Below are 7,372 nucleotides of genomic sequence, written 5' to 3'. Positions count from 1 at the left end.
AAAAAAAAAAGGAAAAAAATAGATTGAAGCCATAGCTCCAAAAGAGGTTAACTGCGACTCTAAACCTTTCCCAGTTGTGAGGAGAGAACTACGAGCCTTTACCCTGTGATTTCCTCCCTCCCAGGGCCCCTTTCCACCCTTTCTGCTTCTCTGTGTGTGGGGATGGGGGGAGGCCAGGATAAACACGCAGATTACCCATTGTAGAGTGGACTGGGACATATGGAGCTCGGCACAGCTGCCCCAGCTCAGTCCCTCCCAGCCCACCCCCCACTCCCCAACACGACCACTGCAGACACCAGATCCTACCACCCTGTCCACTAGAATCAGGGCAAGATATCTCCTCTGGCCACAATCGCCCTGCTCAGGACCAGCTGTTTCCTCTAGCTCTGCCCTCAACACCCTCAGCTCTTCCTCTGCAAGGAAGACTGGAGAAAGGGAACGTAATCAGCTTTCCACTTTGCACTCTCCCACAGCCCAAGCTCAGTTCGGACATGGCCTATAGAGGAGGATGTGGACACCTTCTTGAGGCCACCATTATGGAACTTGGCTAAGGTTTGCTTGTCCCTGGGACCAGAGGAGTTCAAGGTGAGGCACAGGAACATGGCCTGGGAAGGGTGGGGAAAGGGTTCTGCTTTAGGGGTGTGATGCAGGAACAGTGGGTCACTCACTGTGTGCTCAGCTGGACTTAACAACCAGAAACAGAAGCACTGTGGCTCCCTCGTAGTCTCCATCTCCCCTTTCTCACCAGCCCTCGTTCTCCCGCCTGACAGACACCCTCACAGGGGTCAGGACCCCAGAGCCTTGCCCCACCCCACTGCACAGAAGACAGGCTCAATTGTAGTCGACAAATAGTTACCATGCTGGGGGTGGGGGGCAGGCAGGGGGCGGCAGTGCAAGGTCATCAACATCTGACTAGCATGTACACACACAACCATAACAAAACAGAAGGTAGTTAGTACTGAAATTTAGAACACACTCCATATTCTGGGGTCCAAAGGAACAAGAGGGGATAGCAATAGTGCGGGAGGCCCCAAAATCAGTACCTTCCGATACACATTCAGTGCCCCAACTCCCCACCCCCATGCTTCAGGAGTCCAGCTGTGGGGTTCTCAACACATCTATCACAGCTCAATTCTCCCTCTGCCTGGTCCCCATGTTCCTGTACCCCTCATCACTTTGCCATGCCCTCCCTTCCCTTCTTTCTGCTGCCAATCTGATCCCTGGCCCATCTCCACCTGGCCCCACTGTCCTCCCCAGCTCCAGTCCTGGCAGCAGCTCCCATTTACCCATGAAGTCCTCACCCCAAAATCCACTTCTGGTCTCAAAGTTCCAGGCTCCGAGGATCAGGGAGAGCAGCAATTCCAAGCATCCAGAACGGGACTTTCTGCCCCCCGCTTCTGCCATCCCAACCCGATTGAAAATAGGTAGATACAGGGTCAAAGGGGAGAAGTGGGGGAAAGGGAGGTGCAGGGTGGAGAGACAGCGCACTAGAGAGAGAACTAGAGGGAGACTCTGGGAGGGGACTTGAGCCAGAGTGGGAGGGACACGCCCACCCCTCCCAGCCCGTTTCCCCCTTTACCTAGGAGGACCCTGTGAGGGGATCCAAGCTGGCAGGACAGGGGCAGCGTTGACAGCCCTAGTCTTCTCTGGCTGCTCAGAGCTCATCCGTCTGCAAAGTTAGTGACCAGCTTTCTAGAGCTCTCGGGGGCAGCGCAGTGTGGCTGTATAGGCTCCGGGGCAGATGAGAGGGGTACACATGGTGGGGATACAGGGCCCAGGTGGAGGGGGTGGGCTTGGCCAGGTACTGGGGCTACCAGTACTCACACACGCGCCAGCGCACACACTCACAGACATACACACCTGAGCTGACCCAGTCCTATGTATATATATGGAGATACACACACACACACCCCCAACTCTTCATTGGCTGGCTTAGGCTCCCCCCCTCATCAATATTAAACAGGCAAGTCAGGCAGCCATTGGCAGAGAGACCTGGGAATCCTCTTGGGAGCTGGGGGCAGGGGCTGGCCCTGGGGGGAGGGGGGGACAGGGAGTGGGGGAGCAGGGACATCTGTTCTCCATGCATATTTCATAAGCAAGAAATGGAGAGCTGGGGAAGGGGTGGGGCTGGGGCGAGAGCCAGGGCAGGATCACAGATGAACCCCTCAGTCTCTCACACCAGAGGCGGCAGGGACCGAGACCCCCAGCAAGCCGGATTTAAGTGCCAGGGTCCCACTCTGAGTCCCAGTGTGACTTTTACAGCTCCTTCCCTTGTCTCCTGTTCCTTGGGCAGAAGGCTTTCCAAGGTACTAACAGGAAGTCTAGAAAAGCACGAGTGGACAGCACGAAAACAGAAAAGGACCCACGAGTCCTTGCCTTCACCAAGCTCTCATCCTTCATAAAGCTGGTACCCGACAGCCCCCTTGCCAGGTTGCCTGTGGCCACTGTTCAGGCCCCTGCCCTCATCACCCTGAGACTCGATCACCCCGGACACTCTTATCCCAGCCTCCATTCTCCCACCTACCTCATCACAGGGGGTGGTATCAGATTCCTGACACAGATCCCACATGGAGCTTTTCTAGGCTACCCAGCCCAACCTGACCCACTGGGAATTAGGGGCTCTTAGGAGGAAAGAAGTCAGGGCTAAACCGAGTGAAGTAGAGGAGAGAGGAAGAACCAGCGTTGGAAAGACACCAGCGGGGGAGGGCAGGGCAGCCTGTGCAGGCTTCACATGTGCTGGGGCATCTAAAGAGCAATAAGAAAACTAGATACAAAATTATATGCAAATGGACATTGATGAAGTTCGTATCACTAGTTCCGCTGCCTCCAGCCTACGTGTGTGTCAAGGTGGCAGGAGCTGGTGCCAGTGGAAGCACAGGGAGGCAGCGGGCTAGGTGTCAGTATCTCAAGTTCTCTCCCCTCCTCAGCTGTTGACTGTCTTCATTGAACCTTTGCAAGTATCCAGAAGGAACCATGGCTGGGAGGACTCCAGAGAACGTGTGCTACAGTGAAGAAAACCCTGTCGGCTGTGTGACCTCCAACAAGTAAGGTAACCTCTTGAGCCTCAACCGTCCTTTTCTGTAAAAGGGGGTTAATTCTAGCTGCTTCTCAGGTTGCCCTGAATGAGATAATGTATGTGACCAGGCTCAGATCTTAGTAGGACCACACCCCATCTTCAGGCTGTTAGAGGCATTTGCCATTTCCCTGTTGCTGATCAACCTTTCCTGGGCTTCCTCCAGAGTGAGGCATTCCCTAAGGGGAGCCCTATAATTCCTCCCCAAGCTCCCCCACCCCTCCCCACCTCCAGGTCTGGGAGGTGCCAAATCCCACCTGGGCAGGCCCAGACAGGTGCCCAGGCGCCAGCAGATGGGCTGAGCTGGAGGGGAAAGGAGGCTTGAGGAGGGGGGTTGGGGGGGCTGGGGATCAGGTGGCATCTCAGTTCTTGCATCATCATTGCCATGGTACTGATTAAAAACCAATCTCTACCTAATGAGCCCCCAGCAACAACAATTCTACCTCCCCCACGCTCCTGCCCTCCACCCCATCCAGGAAATTGGGAGACCGAGAGACAGGCAAACGTGCCATGAGGGAGAGGAGAGATATGAACAAATATGAGATGGAGAGGAAATAGAGGAAATGAAAGGGGAGACATGGGGAGAAACTGAGACCCAGAGAGAGAGAAAAAGATGAGAAAATAGAGTCATTGGGTAACAGACATAGGGACGATTTGTCATGGAGAGATGGAGACATAGAGAAGACAGAGATTAAAAAAAGAGAGGATGGGAGCAGAATTGCCAGGTTGCCCAGGTTTTGTGGGAGATTCAGAGGTGCAAGATATGGCAGGGGGACAGAGACATGAGAAAGATCTGAAAAGATACCATCAAGGAGACACAGACCTGGGCAAAATACAGATGTAGAGAAACATGTTCTGGGATGGATAGATACTGATACTGGGAGAGAGTCCCGAGGAAAGCCCCAAGACAGGTGGGGAGAGACGATAAACAGAACTATAGAGATAAGGGACTGCTACTGGTCCCAAAGGGTGAGACATTGAGGAAAACAGAAGCAGAACCTAGAGACCCTAGAAGCAGAAGGGAACCATGGCAAGAGGGGTGGGGGTACGTGGAGAAGGGAGGAACATGATCCCTGTTCCCAGCCTTCCCTCCTTTCAGGCCCTTTAGCTTAGATCCTTTGTCCCTGCAACCTTCAGCCTTGAAGCACCCAGTCCATACTGTCCCCAGTGCAAGCTGAGGTTTGATGGTAAAGGGGGGTCCGAGAGTGCTCTGGGACCACCTCCTCCTCCTATGCACCTGGGGTCCCCAGCAAGTCTTCATTCAGGAATTCAGGTTTTGCTCCTCCAAGGAGTAGCTAAAGAGAACATAAGTATGTGATAAAGAGGAGCTAAAAGCATAGAGTGGTGGAAAGAACCACTAATTGTACTGACCTTGGGGCCCAGAGACGTGAGTCCAAGTCCTGGTGACCTTGGACAAGTCACTTAACCTTGACTGAGTCTGCTTTTGTCAACTATGAAGTCGGGATAATGTTGCCTTCCACATAGGGTTTTCATCACACAATGCATGGGAAAGTGTGAGGTAAATTGTGAAGTGCTCACCCCAACCTTTACATCTATGCACGGTGATCTAAATTGTGGCAAGAAGTTTCCCACACATGTATATGGGCCTTAATGGTTGAGGGAGACTGGGGAGGCTCTGAGGTCAGCTCAGGTTGCCAGCAGCCCAGGCTGGCCAAGGGAGAAGGAGAACTCTGGAGTTTTGTGTGGGTCTTTGCTGAAAGCAGGGCCTGGGGATGGGGTAATGCAAATGGCTCTATGGTTGTCAGTTTGCATTTTATAGGTGTTCTCTTTCACTTGGGTACAATCTCTTTTCATTTCCACACAGCCTTTGGAGGTAGATTGGTGGGGAGAAAGGTTGGTGTGTGGGGAAGACCCTGGGGCCTAGGCCTAGTCATTGAGGGTGGAGGGAGGGCCTTAGGAACTGGGAAGCAGTGGGTTTGGCAGGAGAGGGGGTGACATATGTGGGGAGCCCTGGGGACCCAACCAGGCAAGTGGGCTGGCAGGGAGAGCAGACGGCATTAACCCTTGCTGTGCCACACTGCCTGACCCTTCCTGGGAGTGGCCTTTGGCGAGGGTGCTGTGTTCTGGGTCACAGGAGCAAGGCAGGCAGAAGCCCGTATGTTCCCGGGGAGCAGCTGCAAGTCTTAGCTCTTCCATCTTCGAGATTCTCTTTTTGCCTGCTTCAACACGGTCTCTTGTCAGTCTGTCTTTCTCTTGCTCCACCTCTCCGAGCCTCTAGAAGGTGACAGCAGGTCTCCACTCCGGCTAACTATACAATCTGTCACTCTCTGCTGTCAGCCAGGATGGAAGCCCCACTTTTCAGCATCCGGGTCCCTGAGCCCTCTTGCCCGTGGCCCCCTAGGCTTTGCCACCTTTGTCTCCTAAGGCAGCCGCCCCTTTCTTCTCCACTCACCTCAGAGCCCATCTCCAATCTCATCACGGCCTCCGTCACTGCACGCTCAGCACCCTCCCCGCCTCAAGCCTCTCCCCTCCCCTCCCCCATCCATCTGTCTTCCCTGAAGCTCTTCTTTGTGTCCACCCATCTGTCACCACCAGCTCCGGGCCCACTCCTCTCCCAGCCACACCCATCTGGCCTTTCTCCCCTCGGGCTCGGTTCCCCGGTTCCCTCAAAGCATTCCCAGTCTCCCTCTCTTCCTTCAGCCCTCCTAGGTGTCTCTACTTCCTATATCCCATCACCAGTTTGTTTTTCCCAAGATATCCTCTTTCATCTAGTTTTCCTTCTTTCCCTCCAGTTTTCCTAACTTCAGTTGATGGGGGCGGGGAAGAGTGGGGACTCTAGGGTCCTAGCCCCCAACCCCTGAGCAGCCAGCCAGCCTGGGCCAGAGACTGCTAACATTTACTCACAGTTGCATCACCATCTTAGGCCTCCTGAGGTGCTCTGCACTCCTGCTCAAAGCTATCCCTGGCTGGGGACAGGGGCTACAGCTGCCCTTCTCCACATGAGCGGGAGCTCCTCTGCCTCCTGAGTGAGGATTCAGTTAGGAATAACCATCTGACTTGAGGCCCATTCAGACCCCGACCTTCCAAGGGTCTCTGCTTCTTCCAAAGCTCACCTTTCTAGACCTGCTTTCTTTTGCAGATGGGATGCTGAATGACAGGCCTTTTTTTTCTTTTTTTAAAAATCACACTAGGCCACAATTTCCCTAAATTCCTACTGCTTCTGGGTTAGTGCCTCTCAGTCCTCCCCCTCTAGAATTGACCCCTCTACCTTAGAAGGTTCATGAATTGTCAACCTTTCAAATCAGCCCTGCCCTGAGTTTAGGATGAAAGGGAGAAAAGGAGGCCACACAGAACCAGACATCATAGTCAGGGTGAGGGGGTGGAGCGGGGACCCCTCAGAGATCAGCCCAATTCCATGTTGCATAGATGAGAACACTGGGGCCCAAAGAGGAGTACCCTTTTCAAAGTCACACAGAGCATCGGGGCACACCAGAAAATCTGGTCTGGAGCTCTTCCCACAATGGGAAGTTCCTCCTTACCGGCCCCACCCAAAGCAAACCCTCCATACTCTAGACTCAGGTAGAGCCTGTTTACAGCACTGATTTTGTTTTGCATGGACTGCATACTGCCTTGCCTGGTTGTTTATCTTGTGTCATGTCCCATCCTGCCATCTAGATTTTAAGTCTTCAGTCTCTGATGGAAGGCGGCCTATCTCATACCCTTTCATGATGCCGGGACAGTGCCTTGCCCATAGCCAAGCTCAACAAGTGTTTATTACTACTGCAGTGCAGATATAAGAAATGTTCTAATCTCAGCTCTAATATTCTGTGTGACCTTGGGCAAGCCACATTATTCCTCTGGGCTAGTTTCCCCCATCTATCAAATGAGTTAGACCATGCACATAATTTCTAAGGTCTTATTATATAGTCTGCGGAAGAAACCAAGTCCTACTGTGTAATATCAGTACAGAACACCAGACTCTGGATGAAAAACGTCCTCTCAGGTTAGGTCTTTGGGAGTTGTGCCAGATATGGGAAACAAGAGTAAACTCCACTCAGAGGAGCTGGAGGGAGACACTCCTGACAGAAAAGCCATCGGTGTTGAGGGACAAGGTGTCACAAGAGGTAGAGGCTGGGTCCTGGAGCATGGTAGTCAGTTGCTCAACTTTCCGCATGGACTGGGTGGAACAGGTGAAATGTGAACTATCAATGGGTAGGAGTAGAAGGAAGGGAAGCCCTGTGGGAAAGGGAGGGGCAGGAAAATGAAGTTCAGAAGGCACAGGGGCAAGGCCCAGAGCAAGGAGGGAGCCAAGAGTTAAACTCTGCAGCCCTGAGATGC

General features: G+C 53.2%; 1 protein-coding gene across 1 annotated transcript in view; it reads right to left on the bottom strand.

Moving 5' to 3' along the window:
* The window catches only part of NHLH1 (nescient helix-loop-helix 1), an 11,885-nt gene extending 10,037 nt beyond the window's left edge, over positions 1-1,848 (bottom strand). Inside the window, exon 1 of the mRNA XM_019649633.1 lies at positions 1,580-1,848. The gene's annotated coding sequence lies outside the window, so the exon portion shown is untranslated. The remainder of the gene's footprint in view (positions 1-1,579) is intronic.
* Positions 1,849-7,372: the final 5,524 nt, after the last annotated feature.

This window comes from Hipposideros armiger, unplaced genomic scaffold (genome assembly GCF_001890085.2).
Source record: "Hipposideros armiger isolate ML-2016 unplaced genomic scaffold, ASM189008v1 scaffold_134, whole genome shotgun sequence".
Classification (NCBI taxonomy): Eukaryota; Metazoa; Chordata; class Mammalia; order Chiroptera; family Hipposideridae; genus Hipposideros; species Hipposideros armiger.
The sequence above is the reverse complement of the archived record's forward strand: the minus strand, read 5'-3'. Positions and strand labels throughout refer to the sequence as shown.